This window comes from Boleophthalmus pectinirostris, unplaced genomic scaffold, assembly GCF_026225935.1.
Source record: "Boleophthalmus pectinirostris isolate CB_2022bp ecotype Guang Dong unplaced genomic scaffold, ASM2622593v1 HiC_scaffold_22, whole genome shotgun sequence".
Lineage (NCBI taxonomy): Eukaryota > Metazoa > Chordata > Actinopteri > Gobiiformes > Gobiidae > Boleophthalmus > Boleophthalmus pectinirostris.
In genome coordinates this window covers 3,131,678-3,146,331 of record NW_026571190.1, presented here as the reverse complement: position 1 = coordinate 3,146,331, position 14,654 = coordinate 3,131,678, and the positions used below count along the sequence as shown (strand labels likewise).

At 43.0% G+C, this 14,654-nt stretch overlaps 1 pseudogene; it reads right to left on the bottom strand.

Annotated features, from left to right (window-relative positions):
- Positions 1–6,144: 6,144 nt before the first annotated feature.
- LOC129410293 (NLR family CARD domain-containing protein 3-like) lies at positions 6,145–12,938 on the bottom strand (annotated as a pseudogene).
- Positions 12,939–14,654: the final 1,716 nt, after the last annotated feature.

Genomic DNA, 14,654 nt, shown 5'->3' with positions numbered 1-14,654 from the left:
ATGATGTATTACAGATACTTGTTGTCAGAATAATTTTATTATCCCATATTTGCTAAATACTTGTGTGATATTCTAGGCCTATGAGTTAACCATTTATGTACTACAATTCTTTGATTTATAATGTACCAATCACTTGTCACTTGTTGAATAACCTCTGTGTGTTTGACAACTGTGTGCAGTGTCCTATCGCTCTAGTGAACCTCCAGATGATTCCTCACATGAAGCCAACTCCCACTGTCACACATGCAAGAGTTATGATGGTGTCTGTCCATACCTAAGGCACCTCCTGATTGTTAATCATGTTTTATGTGTTTGTACTATGCATAGCTGCATCAGTTTCTTATTATGTCTTTGCTGGTTTCCCCTTCCCCTTGAGAATTATCTTCTGTAACTAGGGCCTCCTAATGAAATAAAAAGAGGAGAACAGCCTTGAGTCATCAGAATGTGTGGAGACTGTTGGTCTGATGCCCACTCTCTGCCCGTTCTCCTCGCGAGAAAAACTGAATTAATCTCTTGTCTTTCTTCTTGTTTTTAAATGTTTAGATAAACCTAACACTTGTAGTACAGATGATGTGAGTATTACAGATAGTGCTGTCATGCGATAAAAAAAAAAAATTGAGAGATTAATTAATTATGATCTGTAATTAATTAATCTAATTAATCTAATTTTAATCTCACCTAAAAATTGCTGAGAAAAGCCTTTAGTTTGAGGTATTTTCATTTAAATTCATTATTACATTATTGTGGCAGATCAAAAGACTAATATAGATTTAAAAAAGTGACTTTATAAAGTCATTTATTGTTTAACAAATCTCTCCAAATTGTCTGTTGAGCCCAAGTCTCCATGAATAAGAAACTGTTTACTGTAAAGTAGCAAAAATGAGGAAATCTGAACATAATAACTTTTGTCTACTTAAAGACAATAAAAAGTCCAGTCTTTCCTTAACCATATTAAAAATATTATTGATAGAGAAATGCTTTATATATGAGATCACTGGTTTTAGTCCTTGTTTTAGTCCTGGTTTAGACCTGCTTTAGTCCTAGTTTAGTCCTGGAATGGATTAATCCTGGTTTTAGTCCTGGTGTTAGTTCTGGTTTAGTCCTGGTTTAGACCTGGTTTAGTCCTGGTGTTAGTTCTGGTTTAGTCCTGGTTTAGTCCTGGAATGGATTAATCCTGGTTTTAGTCCTGGTGTTAGTTCTGGTTTAGTCCTGGTTTAGACCTGCTTTAGTCCTAGTTTAGTCCTGGAATGGATTAATCCTGGTTTTAGTCCTGGTGTTAGTTCTGGTTTAGTCCTGGTTTAGACCTGGTTTAGTTCTGGTTTAGTCCTGGTTTAGACCTGGTTTTAGTTCTGGTTTTAGTTCTGGTTTAGTCCTGGTTTAGTCCTGGTTTAGACCTGGTTTAGACCTGGTTTTAGTTCTGGTTTTAGTTCTGGTTTTAGTTCTGGTTTAGTCCTGGTTTAGACCTGGTTTAGACCTGGTTTAGACCTGGTTTTAGTTCTGGTTTTAGTTCTGGTTTAGTCCTGGTTTAGTCCTGGTTTAGACCTGGTTTTAGTTCTGGTTTTAGTTCTGGTTTTAGTTCTGGTTTTAGTTCTGGTTTAGTCCTGGTTTAGACCTGGTTTAGTCCTGGTTTAGACCTGGTTTAGACCTGGTTTAGACCTGGTTTTAGTTCTGGTTTAGTCCTGGTTTAGACCTGGTTTAGTCCTGGTTTAGTTCTGGACTGGTTTAGTCCTGGTTTTAGTCTTGGTGTTAGTTCTGGTTTAGAGGCTCGCAGGAGGAAGCGCGGTTTACGCCGCTTACGAGAGAAAACACGGTCCACACGCGGCTCACGGGAGCAGGTCGATGTCCGCGCAGTGTCTCCGGAAAGAAACGTGGTCCGCGCGTTCTCAGGTTAATGACGATGATGAAGGTGTGTGTTTGTTTGTGTGTGTTTGTGTGTGTGTGTTTGTGTGTGTGTTTGTGTGTTTGTGTGTGTTTGTGTGCGTGTCCCCTCATGTGGCAGGTCACTATAGGACAGTAGTGCAGACATCATGAGCCTATGCAGGTTGTTTTCAGGCGATTTTATATTTGTTATTTTCTTTTATATTTCACGTCGGGAGAAGAATTTCCAAGACACGAATGTGTTTTTCCCTGTGCACTGCTGCCTCTGTTCTACTGGCTCTTCGACCTCGTCCATTGTGTGACTGACGCCGCCAACGTTAACATGACGTTTACGTCGCTCTTACTGCGCGCGTTTTGTGTGGGTTTCCGGCAATGAGTGGAATTACCGAAAAAAAAAAATGTATAAATGTGTTTTGTGTGTGTGTGTTGTTGTCCCAACAACACATAAAAACAGGTTTTATAATAAAGAAACTTGCATACAGAAACAGTAAAGTTAGAGATTAAAAATGAGATTAACGCGATTAAAAAACATAACGCGCTAAATATGACTGTAATTAATTAATCGCAATTAACGCGATAATTTGACACCCCTAATTACAGATACTTGTAGTACAGATATTGTGAGTATTACAGATACTTGTAGTACAGATGATGTGAGTATTACAGATACATGTAGTACAGATATTGTGAGTATTACAGATACATGTAGTACAGATGATGTGAGTATTACAGATACATGTAGTACAGATGATGTGAGTATTACAGATACATGTAGTACAGATGATGTGAGTATTACAGATACATGTAGTACAGATGATGTGAGTATTACAGATACATGTAGTACAGATGATGTGAGTTGTGCATCATGTTGTGGTGTGAATAATAATTTACCAAATTTACTTCGGGCCACCTGACTGTTAGGAGCTTCTCATTTCATCACATTGTTGTATTGTTTTGGTCCTGACTGATTTGTTTTGCAAAAGTAGCAGTGAGGAGAGCGCCCCCTACAGGCCCTCCTCTGGACACAGCCTCCTGCCTGGACCATGATGCATGAAGAAGAGTCCCACGTTTATCTGCAGAGCTACCAAATCTTCTCCTGTGCTTTTGATGGAAACCACTCGTCACTCTGGGCATGTGGTAACCATGGTAACTGTGTTGAAATTGTATATAGTGTCCACATTTCCCATAAGGAGCTGTGTGAATGAAAGACACTGAGCTGTGGAATAAAGTCATGGTCATGTCCATGGACCTGTTTATTCACTTGTTTATTGATCACTATTGTAGAAAACAGTCAGTACAAAAACAAACACAGAGGGAGCTCCAACACACCTAAAGTGTACTCGAGTAAAAGTACTGTAAGTACAAGTACAACAATGATGTTCAAATAAACTACCCAAGTAAAAGTAAAAGTATTGTTTTGGTCATGATGGTTATTCTGCATTCATCCAGAGACATTTCAAAAACAAAGTGAAGCCAAAGTGAAACACATTTGATATGACACAATTGTCAGCATAAAAAATTTCTCAAAGGAAAATGATGGTTATAAAAATGATTCTTACAAATAGAATTTGTTGGAACAGATGAGTGAATGTAGCTCATGATCCACCTGGGATCAAACTGAGGCCTAGTATCAGTGAAATGAGAGTGAAAAACAACTATGAATGACTATGGATTATTTCAAACTTCACTCAAACTTAATTTTTTTTTTAGCTTAGTTTTGATGTTTCAAGTTTTGAATGGAGCAACCAGATCCAGAGCTGACTGTAGTCTGCTGTTAAAATTGTCAGTAATAAAATCACAAGGGGCAGGTAAAACCATTGGGGGATTTTTATCTAAAACTTCGATAAAATTTGCAGCCACTTCAGGAGTCAGACGGCGCTTCCTCACAGTTCTCACAGAGGTCTCCCGGTGTATAAAACCAGTGATGTTAAAAAACACACAGTAGTGGTCAGACACAGCCAGGTCAACAACAGAGGACACACTAGTGGTCAGGCCATAGGTGATGACCAGATCCAGAGTGTGTCTCTGTTGTGAGTTGGCCGTGTGACGTGTTGAGTAAAATCCATATAATTAAGAACATTTAAAAATTCATTTGCAATGGGGTTTAAAAGTTTATCCATGTGCAAGTTAAAATCACCGGTTATAATAATCATATTAAAAGATAAAAACTCAGAAAACTCATTGATAAAAATACTGCATTTCTTTGGTGGTCTGAATACCGTGACACATAACATCTAGGGGTTGCTACAAACAGTTGAGTGGTGTTCAAAACTTGTAAAATTGTTGAATAAAATAGGTTTAGTGGCCAGTGTGTTGCTACATATAGAAGCAGTGCTACCTCCCCTTTTACCATTTCTAGTTGAAAATGCACATTTAAAAGTGGGTGGTGAGGCCTCTGTGAGAACAACTGGTGAATCTGCACCCAGTCATGTTTCAGTTAAAAAGAAGCAGTCAAGTTTGTGTTCTAAAATCAGATCATTAACAATAAAAGACTTGTTCAGTAGAGAGCGGACATTTAAAAGAGCCAGGTTTTAAGTTAATGGGGATTGAGAAACTACAGGAATTTGTAGTGGATATGCTTTTGGAAGAGATCTGAGATTACTGATGTTGGCAAGTTTTATGCTTATGCTGCTCTCTGCTGATGATCACAGGAATTAACTGTGCTTGATTGCATTGTCATGCTTCATTTAGTGTGAGTTTGATATTTTATGAGAGGAGACGGGATCCGGGGATGTTGGGGTGTAGACGGTCCTTTTTAAAAAGTTCAGGTCTCTTAAAAAAATGTGGTAGAACTGTCCACATAGGGGATTATATTGTCTCTACAGTATCTTTTGAGCCATATGTATAATTCTTTTAAACGGCTAAATTTATCATCTCCAAAACGAGGTGGTGCAAAGGGTCCAGAGGTAGCTCACACTGTTTTTCTAAACTGTGGATTGTAGTGATGAGGATTTTGAAATTGTCTTTGATTATTTCTGACTGTTGCAATGTGAGATCGTTAGTTCCAACATGAATAACTACTGTTGACACCGGGATGATTGCGTAAGATGGTGGGGGCTATGATGTCCTTCACGAGAGGACCTGGGTGACAGGAGGTGTGGTCTTTGTTTAAATTCACATGCTGGACCATGGAGGAGCTGAGAATGGGCGGGTCTGGCCTGGACACTGGGGCTGAGGGCACTGCAGAGATGTGAGCTGAGCTCCGCGAGGTGGCATGGTCAGTAGCAGGACCAACCTCCCGCTCACATTGAGCGCTCAGGGTCGACATGCCTAAGAAGGGAACAGAGGCCCCTCTCGGTCCACGTAAAGCGGTTGGGATACATGCACACGGAGAGGGGGCAGTGGGTCCTGCCCTGCCCCGTGAAGCAGAATCTCCAGAACCTCTGGGCGGCATTGGGGCTGCAGTTGAGGAAGACCTGGACAGCAGCAGAAACTCATTCTCGTGCAGGTTACTCAAGGCCGGTGGCGATGCTTTCATGGCCTTGCCCCACGCACGATGATCTGATTGTGGAGCCGGGGTAAAGTGCAGCTGGCCCTTATAGGTTTGGGGCAGCGGGGGAAAATCATCATGGCTCAAGACATTGAATTTGTTTGCCAGAGATACAGAGGAGCAAGACGGCCAGTTTGCTCTCTTACCTCAGTGTCTGGGGCCATTATGGGGTACAACAGTCGAGGGATCTGACCAGACTGGAATAGAGCTGATTGGGGCTTTAGGTCTAGGCCCTCACTGAAGCCAATAGTGTTCGGCTGTACCTGCAGTTGGAACGCTGTGGTCGGTCGGTGAGGGCTGGTGCTCACGGGCGTCTCCTGAGTAGTGGATCATGTCAGCCAGCTGGGAGCTGTTGGCGGAGGACCCAGTCTTGCCCAGGATGATATTCTGGTTGCTCTCTACTCGGCTTTCAAACAAGGATATGTGTTGTTCCAGCTCAGCCATCCTCAGACTCAGGATGTCGCAGCTGTTACAGTTGGATGTAGAGGTGAGTGGGTGCATGGCTCACCTGTAGCCACGCAGCTGGTTTGTGGCTTACTGATGCGCTTTCATTGGTTTGCTTAATATCAGGTAATTTTAGATTCAGGTAGTAACCAAAGTCAATAGCTGCGGATGTTTATTATCCTCCTCTAAAAGATGTCTTAGTTACAGGTTAAAACTATTTGATCGAACTAGCAAAAACAGACACCAACGCAGGTGCACTGAAAGGTGAAGGCATCAGTGGTTCACTTTTCATGTCCCTATTTGCTTTAGAGACATGAAAAATGAAGATTCTCTTAGTCCAAAGGAGCACACAGAGACACGGAGGAGCCTTTAGACCAGAGCATAAACCCAGGGAGCAGAGTGTGAGTGAATGTGGTGTTGAAGGTGTGGAGGTGGGTCAGTTGGTCAGAGGAGACTGTGTAGAAGGACAGAGAACCAGCAGGACAGTCCACAAACACTGCTACTCTCCCAGAAGAGGAGGACCAGGGCTGACGGAGGGGGGTTTGCTTGTAATCATGCCAAACAGAGAAACCATCTTTAGAGCAGGACAGACTCCAGGACTGATTATTGTATCCAAACACACTGTCAAGAATGCCTCCTTTCCTTGTGATTCTTCTGTAAGACACTGATACAAAAACCCCTCCACTCCACTGAACCTCCCAGTAACAGCGACCAGTCAAACCAGTGGAACATAGAATCTGATGCCAGTTCTAAAATCTGCGCTGATGATCTGGACACAGCTGCTCCTCTTTCACACATCTCACCTTCTTGTTGTTGTCAGACAGTTTGTGGATGTTTTGAGCTGTGTTTGGATCCAGAGTGAGATCACAGAAATCTGATGGAGAGAAAACACAACACAGCAGCAGTTAGTCCCATGTGGAGACACACATTTCATTAGAGTTTAATATGGACAAATGTTTTCATGAAAGATGGATTTAAAGGCTTTCATTCATTGGTGAATCGTGTATTTTTTCAACGTATGTATTATTTATTTATTTTCTTAATCATTGCAGTCTTATATTTGTCTTATATTTCTTTTGCATCAGCCCTATATTTCCATTAGTTTCAGAGCCTCTCACACATCTATTTCTTATTATTTTCAGTGTAAATGTGAGTTGTGTGTAGTTTGTTGCTGCAGTGACAAAGTGCAGGTGGGGGGTTGAGGTTGAGGTTATGTGGGAGGTTGAGCGCTACCGATTAGATATATTCGACCAGCTCAGCTGCCATGTGTTGGAGTTCACCCTGGGACAGGTCTCTCACTGTTCTGTCGGCCTATGGGCCGAACAGCAGTGCAGAGTACCCGACCTTCTTGGCCTTTTTCTTCCTGGACAGTGCATTGACCGGGGACTCCATTGTTCTTCTGGGGGATTTCAATGCCCACGTTAGCAACGACAGTGACACCTGGAGAGGGGTGATTGGGATCTAACCTGATCTGAACCCGAGTGGTGTTTTATTTTTGGACTTCTCACCTAGTCACAGTTCGTCCATAATGAACACCATGTTCGAGCACAAGGGTGTCCATCAGTGCACGTGGCACCAAGACGCCCTAGGCCGGAAGTCGATGATTGATTTTGTTGTCATGTCATCTGACCTCCGAATGCGTGTCTTAGACACTCGGGTGAAGAGAGGGGCTGAGCTGTCAACTGATCACCACCTGGTTGTGAGCTGGGTTCACTGGTGGAAAAGCAAGCAGGACAGACCTAGCAGACCCAAGCATATTGTATCTGTTGGGAACATCTGGCAGAACCCTCTGTGTATGCAACTTTCAACTCACAGCCCTGGGAGAGCTTCTCCCAAATCTCAGGGGAGGCTGGGGACATGGAGTCCAAGTGGTCTTTGTCGATGCAGCCGCTCATAGCTGCGATCATAAGGTCTGTGGTGTGTGTCACAGCGGTAATCCCAGAATGCAGTGGTGGACACTAGAAGTAAGGGATGCCATCAGGCTGAAGAGGGAGTCCTTTCAGGCCTTGTTGGCTCGTGGGACTTGTGAGGTAGCTGAAAGTTACCAGCAGGCCAAGCGTGCTGCAGCCTGTGCAGTTGCAGAGGTAAAAACTCAGGGTTGGGAGGAGTTTGGAGGGGCCTTACAGGAGGACTATTGCTTGGCCTCAAAGAAATTCTGGCAAACCATCTGACACCTCAGGAAGGAGAAGCAGTGCTTCACCAACACTGTTTTCAGTGCGAGAGGAGAGCTGTTCACCTTGACTGGGGACTGGGGTGGAAGGAATACTTTGAAGATCTCTTCAATCACACTGCCATGTCTTCCCAAGAGGAAGCAGAGGCTGGGGACGTGTCCATTAGCCTGGCTGAAGTCACTGAGGTGGTTGGCAAACTCCTCAGTGGCAGGTCTCTGGGGGTGGATAAGATCCATTCTGAGTACCTTAAATCTCTGGTATCGTAGGGTTGAGGTGTTTCCGTGATATGAAACTCTGCACAATTTGCAATAAACAGCACCTTTGCCTATACTTCCATCGGGTCTTTTTTGAATAGAAATTTACTGTCCAGCAGACCCAGAGTGCTTTCATGCTCCATTGTTGTAGTATAGATCTAGTGTTGCAGTAAGAACTACATAAAATAAAATTAATAATATAATTTTTAAAAATGAACAGATTTTCAAACTTTCAGTTCTAAGGCATAGACTCAATAGTCAGTCCTGATTCTGATGCCCTGATGATAATTAAAACAAATACTTTAGGAAACAGTATGTGATTTTCAACACTAAATCATAATATTTTCTTTTATATTAACATGTGGTCTTATATCTGTGTAGTTCCTCAGAGGAGGAACTAATATTCTAGTGATGAGGAGGACTGAGAGCAGAGGCACAGCTCAGAGGAGAACTGGAGAATGGTTTAAATCCACTGTGTCCAGAAGAAGAATGAACATTACTGCTGTACATGGTTGAGTTGAAACATGAGTGCAATTACACAGCTCCAGACTGAACTCTTCAGGATCTGCTCTGAACAACTGGATTCAGTCATGGATACAGAGTTGGACTATTGTTGATAAGAAAACTATAATACTGAACACTGGATTTGTACTATGTTTAAAAACAAAAAACAAAACACACACACACACACACACAAAGATTAAACACATAATTCTGAGTCAAATTAAACAAAACTGCATAACTGTATTTATTTTATACTTACTCTTCCACGGGTGAACACCTGCCGGCTCCAATCTGATGAACAACACAAATATTTCATTACTGTGGCTCATTAAGGCTTCACGTTTAATCTGTTCATGTCAAGACCTGCAATGTGATCAGTTCCATCTTTTTCCACAAGATGGTGGCAGCTGGGATCAGAAAGTCAGACATTGGCTAGAGAGCTTAGGCCTTTGTGTTCCTTGTGCTTCTTGTGCTCCTGTGTTGTCTGTGCATGTTTTGTTTCATTTCAAATGCAATTTGTTGTTTGCCAAATTATGTTCATGTTATGATGTCAGTATTTATTAATCCTATTTGAATTAGCTACCATTATTATCTACTATTCTGAATTATGTATTATTTAATTTCCTTACTCTATACTGAATGAATGTCTGTTTGCAAAACCATAGCAACAATATAGATTAAATATTATTGACTGTATCTACTGTCTCCTGGTTGTCTGTCTCTCCACTGTGAAGCTGTATCTGTATATATTCACTACAGTTGAAATGGGCTGATTCTGTATGATACTAGTGTGCATGGTACAGTTACGGCTACAGTCATGGACAGGTCCATACCTGAGAGAGTCCAGTGCACAGTGGGGGTCCTCCTGTAGAGCAGACAAGAGCTTTACTCCTGTTTTTCCTGGATGGTTGAAGCTCAGGTCCAGTGCTCTCAGATGGGAGGGGTTGGACCTCAGAGCTGAGGCCAGAGAAGCACAGCCTTCCTCTGAGACCAGACAACCTGACAGTCTGAGGACACAGATTATTGTAATTTGTCCATTCATTCAAAACAGTCAACCCAAATGAGACAAATTACGGGTTATGTAATAATAGTAAATAATATGAACCCCTCTGACCTGAGCTGTTCCAGTTTACAGTGAGGACTCTTCAGTCCAACAGACAACATCTTCAGCCCTGAGTCTTTCAGGTCATTATGACTGAGGTCCAGGACTCTTAGACTAGAGGACTGGGAGCTGAGGACTGAGGACAGAGCTTCACAGCTTCTCACTGACAGGTTACAGCTGCTCAGTCTGAAGGAGGAAACATTGTTGATGTAGAAGTTGAATCAAATCATCCTCTGTTAAACAAAGGTGACTCACAGAGCTTTGTTAGAGGCCTTGACCACTGGCAACAGCCTCAGGAGAGCCTCCTCTGAAGCAGAGTATTTCTTTAAATCAAACTGCTCCAAAACTTTTTTTGATGACAGTAAGATGAAGGCCAGAGCTGACCACTGAGCAGGAGACAGTTCACCTTCAGAAAGATGTCTTGAACTCAGATACTGTTGGATCTGCTCCACCAGAGAACGATCATTCAGTTCATTCAGACAGTGGAGCAGGTTGATGCTCCTCTCTGCAGACACATCCTCACTCAGCTTCTTCTTAATGTACTCAGCTGTTTTCTGATTGGTCTGGGAGCTACTTCCTGTCTGTGTCAGCAGACCTTGTAGAAGGCTCTGATTGGTCGACAGTGAAAGACCCAGGAGGAAGCGGAGGAGCAGGTCCAGGTGTCCATTTGGACTCTGTAAGGCCTGGTCCACAGCTGTCTGGTGAAGATGCTTTAGTTTTCTTTTTAGATTGAATATTGTAGACTCTTGTATGTTCTCTGAGAGCAAGTTGATCCCAGTGTTGATGAAGGTTTGATGGACGTGAAGAGCAGCCAGAAACTCCTGCACACTCAGATGGATGAAGCAGTAGACCTTGTCCTGGTACAGGCCTGGCTCCTCTCTAAAGACCTGTGTGAACACTCCGGAGTACACTGAGGCTGCTGCAGCGTCCAGTCCACACTCGCTCAGGTCACTCTCATAGAAGATCAGGTTTCCTTTCTGCAGCTGCTCAAAGGCCAGTTTTCCCAGAGACTTCACCATCTTCCTGGTCTCTGGACTCCAGTGTGGGTCTGTCTCAGATCTTCCTTCATACTTGATGTTCTTGACTTTGGCCTGAACCACCAGGACGTGGATGTACATCTGAGTCAGGGTCTTGGGCAGCTTTCCTCTCTCTCTGCTTTTCAACACATGCCCAGGACTGTGGCAGTGATCCAGCAGAAGATCGGCATGTAGCACATGATGTGGAGGCTTCTGGACGTCTTGATGTGGGAGATGATTGTGTCAGTCTCGTCTCTGAACCTCTTCCTGAAGTACTGCTCCTTCTGTGGGTCGGTGAACCCTCTGACCTCTGTCACCATGGAGACACACTCAGCAGGGATCTGATTGGCCGCCGCGGGTCGTGTGGTTATCCAGAGGCGAGCGGAGGGAAGCAGGCTCCCCCTGATGAGGTTCACCAGCAGCACGTGCACTGAGGCGGACTCTGTGGGGTCGGTCAGGGCCTTGGTTTTGGTGAAGTCCAGAGGAGGTCTGCACTCGTCCAGACCGTCAAAGATGAAGAGCACCTGGAGGTCTTCAAAGCTGCAGAGTTCTGCTTGTGTTTGACTAAAGAAGTGATGAACAAGTGTCACCAAGCTGAAGCTTCTCTCCTTCAGCACATTGAGTGCTCTGAAAGTGAACGGGAACAGCAGCTGTATGTCCTGGTTGGCTTTGCCTTCAGCCCAGTCCAGAGTGAACTTCTGAGTGAGCACTGTTTTCCCGATGCCAGCCACTCCCTTTGTCAGCACTGTTCTGATTGGTCCATGTGTGTGAGCTGGGCCTTTAAACATGTCTTCACATGTGATGGGTGTCTCTGCTGGGCCTGGTTTCCTGGAAGCTGTTTCCATGTGTCTGACCTCATGTTCCTGGTTGACCTCTGAAGACCCTCCCTCTGTGATGTAGAGCTCTGTGTAGATCTCATTCAGAAGGGTGGGGTTTCCTGCGATGCCCTCAAACACACACTCAAACTTCTGCTGCAGGTTAGACTTCAGTTTACACTGACAAAGTCCAGAATAACTCCCTGAATGAAGAAACAGATACAGGCCTGAGTCTCAGAGAAGATAAAATGACTGTGAGCATCTTGTTAAATGTGTTAAATGGTCCTACTGCTCCACAGACGCTCAGCCAGCTCCTTCTGCTTCATCCTCCTCAGGAAGTTCAGTGTGATCTTCAGAACAGCCTCACTGCTGCTCCTCTGCTCTTCATCCTCATCCTCCACAGGCTCTAAGCATTCTGGGTAATCTGTACTCAGAACCTTGTGGAGCTTCTTCAGCTCCTTCTGGACAAAAGTGAAGATGTCCTCCTCCAGAAGCTGAACAGAAACATTATAAACAACACAAATGCAGTCAGTGTCAGATCTGTGTCAAACAAGTTCTCATTCATCTGAACATTTCTAAACTTTAATGAATGACAGACCTTCAATACGGAGTCCAGCTGTGTCTGATGGTGCTGACCACTGGAGACCTCTGGACCTGTCTGCTCCACTCTGTGAAAGAGACACATTAAACTCATTTTAATCCTGTTATTTTATTCAACACTTGTAGAAACTCACGGCTCTGTGGCATCATCAGTGAATCACTGAATATAATACAGATTTGTTAAACCAATTCACTCTTAGAATCCTTCAGTGTCTAAGTTTAAATTCACACTTAAAATCTAATTCTGTTTTGGTTTTTGTAATTGTCAGAAAATTGAAATGTAACTACTAGATTGCTGTGTTTTGGGTGCCTTGAAAGGCTCTATATAAATGCAATGATTAATTAATGATTATTTAATGATTAATTAGTAAATATTTAATTAATTAATTAATTTAAAACTGCAAAATCTGATGTGAGATGATTTCTCTCAGAAAGACAAGACGTCCTACACTGAAGTGACACATGTACACCTGGTGTTTTTGGTCATCACATTTCTTTAGTTCATGTAAACACACACAACAGTCACATCTGATCATTGGCTCAGACTTACTGTGGACCAGGCTCCTTTTTAAAATCTACATATCGGTCAATAGTGTTCACTTCCCAGCGCCGCCCTGCTGGTGGTGGGAGGGTCTGCGTCCTCTCTGTGATCTCTCTGATCCATGCTCAGTCCAGAGTCCTGCAGAATGACATCACAGTGTTTAGCCCCGCCCACTGCTCATCATGGTTCATCTCATGGAGTTTTGTCAAGTGCCTCCATAAAGACACTTTCAAATTCAAATGTAAAAGAGGAGACGCCAAAAGAGCAAAACATGTTAGAAAATAGAAGTGTAGAATGAACTTGGTCTGGACAATACTGAGATCAAAATGGTGGAGATGTGCTCCCTGTGGAGATTCTATATGTAATGCAGCTGTGTGTTCAAACACAGACACTATTCCCCGCCCACTTCTCTCACTGGTTTAACTCTGTCTGCTATTTTATTTCTTTTTGCTATTCTTTCACTTTTTCTCAGTACAATTTTTTTTTATCAAATAATGTAAAATCTCATCTGATATGGGTAAAGCAAATCTTTTCCAGCCCCAGATTCACGTTTAAAGTGTGTACCCCAGTGTGAGACTGCACTAAACCAGTGCCTCTTCATTAGAACCCGAAGCAGCCGCCAGACGCCCCCATTTGAGCCATTAAGAGTTTCAGCCAAAGTCAGCCAACATGGCTGGTGACAGCTGCTTTTGGAGATGATTGATCTCTTTTCAATGTGAAACTGCATTTTGCTCAGATTAAAGTTTGTTAGGGAAAACTGTAACTCTGTTTGGGATTCTGTGTGAAATGAATCTCAAATGTCCATTTTCAATAGAGAATACAGCAGGAGGATTGAATACCATCTGGACACCATCAACACCCGGCAGGTGTGGCAGGGAATCCAGCACATTACCAAGTACAGGACCAAGGCTTGGGCTGCCGAAGAGGATGTTTCGCATGTAGAGGAGCTGAACCATTTCTTTTCTCGTTTTGAGGAAAACCCACCAGAGGCAACAATGTTACATACCACAGCCAACAACGAATATGAAGGTAAATAAATATTGAAGAAAGTACACTTGATCCAAGAACTTGCAGAATATAATGTGAGAATGTGTAGAACAAAACTTTGAACTTGTAATTGCCTATTTTCATATACATGTGTGTTGAATTTGCCATGGTGAAAAAAAACAAAAAAAAAACAACAACAAACAAACAAACAAAAAAAAAAAAAAAAACACGACTACTTGAAAAAAAAAAAATGTGTGAACTTGCAGATTGAAATTTTCACTTGTGGAAAATATTCGCACACACAGGAGAAAAATACCTTTTTGTACATTACATTATAAACATGTAGTGTTTTTGAAGGCAGCCTTTTGACCCCTTATATTATAATATCTTTATCTGCAAAACAGAGGACTTAAGGACTGTGCAGACCAGCTGGCAGGGGTCATTACCAAGATCTTCAACCAGTCACTCTCCCACTGCCCCGTCCCACCCTGTCTGAAATCCTCTACCATAGTCCCTCTCCCTAAAATGTCAAATATCACCACCCTCAATGACTACCGGTCAGTAGCGCTCACCCCGGTGCTGATGAAGTGCTTTGAAAAACTGGTTCAGAAGCAGATCTTGTCATTCACCCACCCCACATTTGATCCACCCCAGTCAGCTTACAGGGCAAATAGGTCTACTGAGGATGCTGTAGCCACAGCCCTCCATGCTGCGATGTCCCACCTAGAGCAGCAGGGGGCTATGCTCGGCTGCTCTTCATAGACTTTAGCTCTGCTTTTAACACCATCCTCCCCCACAGACCGGTAGACAAATTATCAGGAACTGGAATATCACACTCCACCTGCCTTTGGA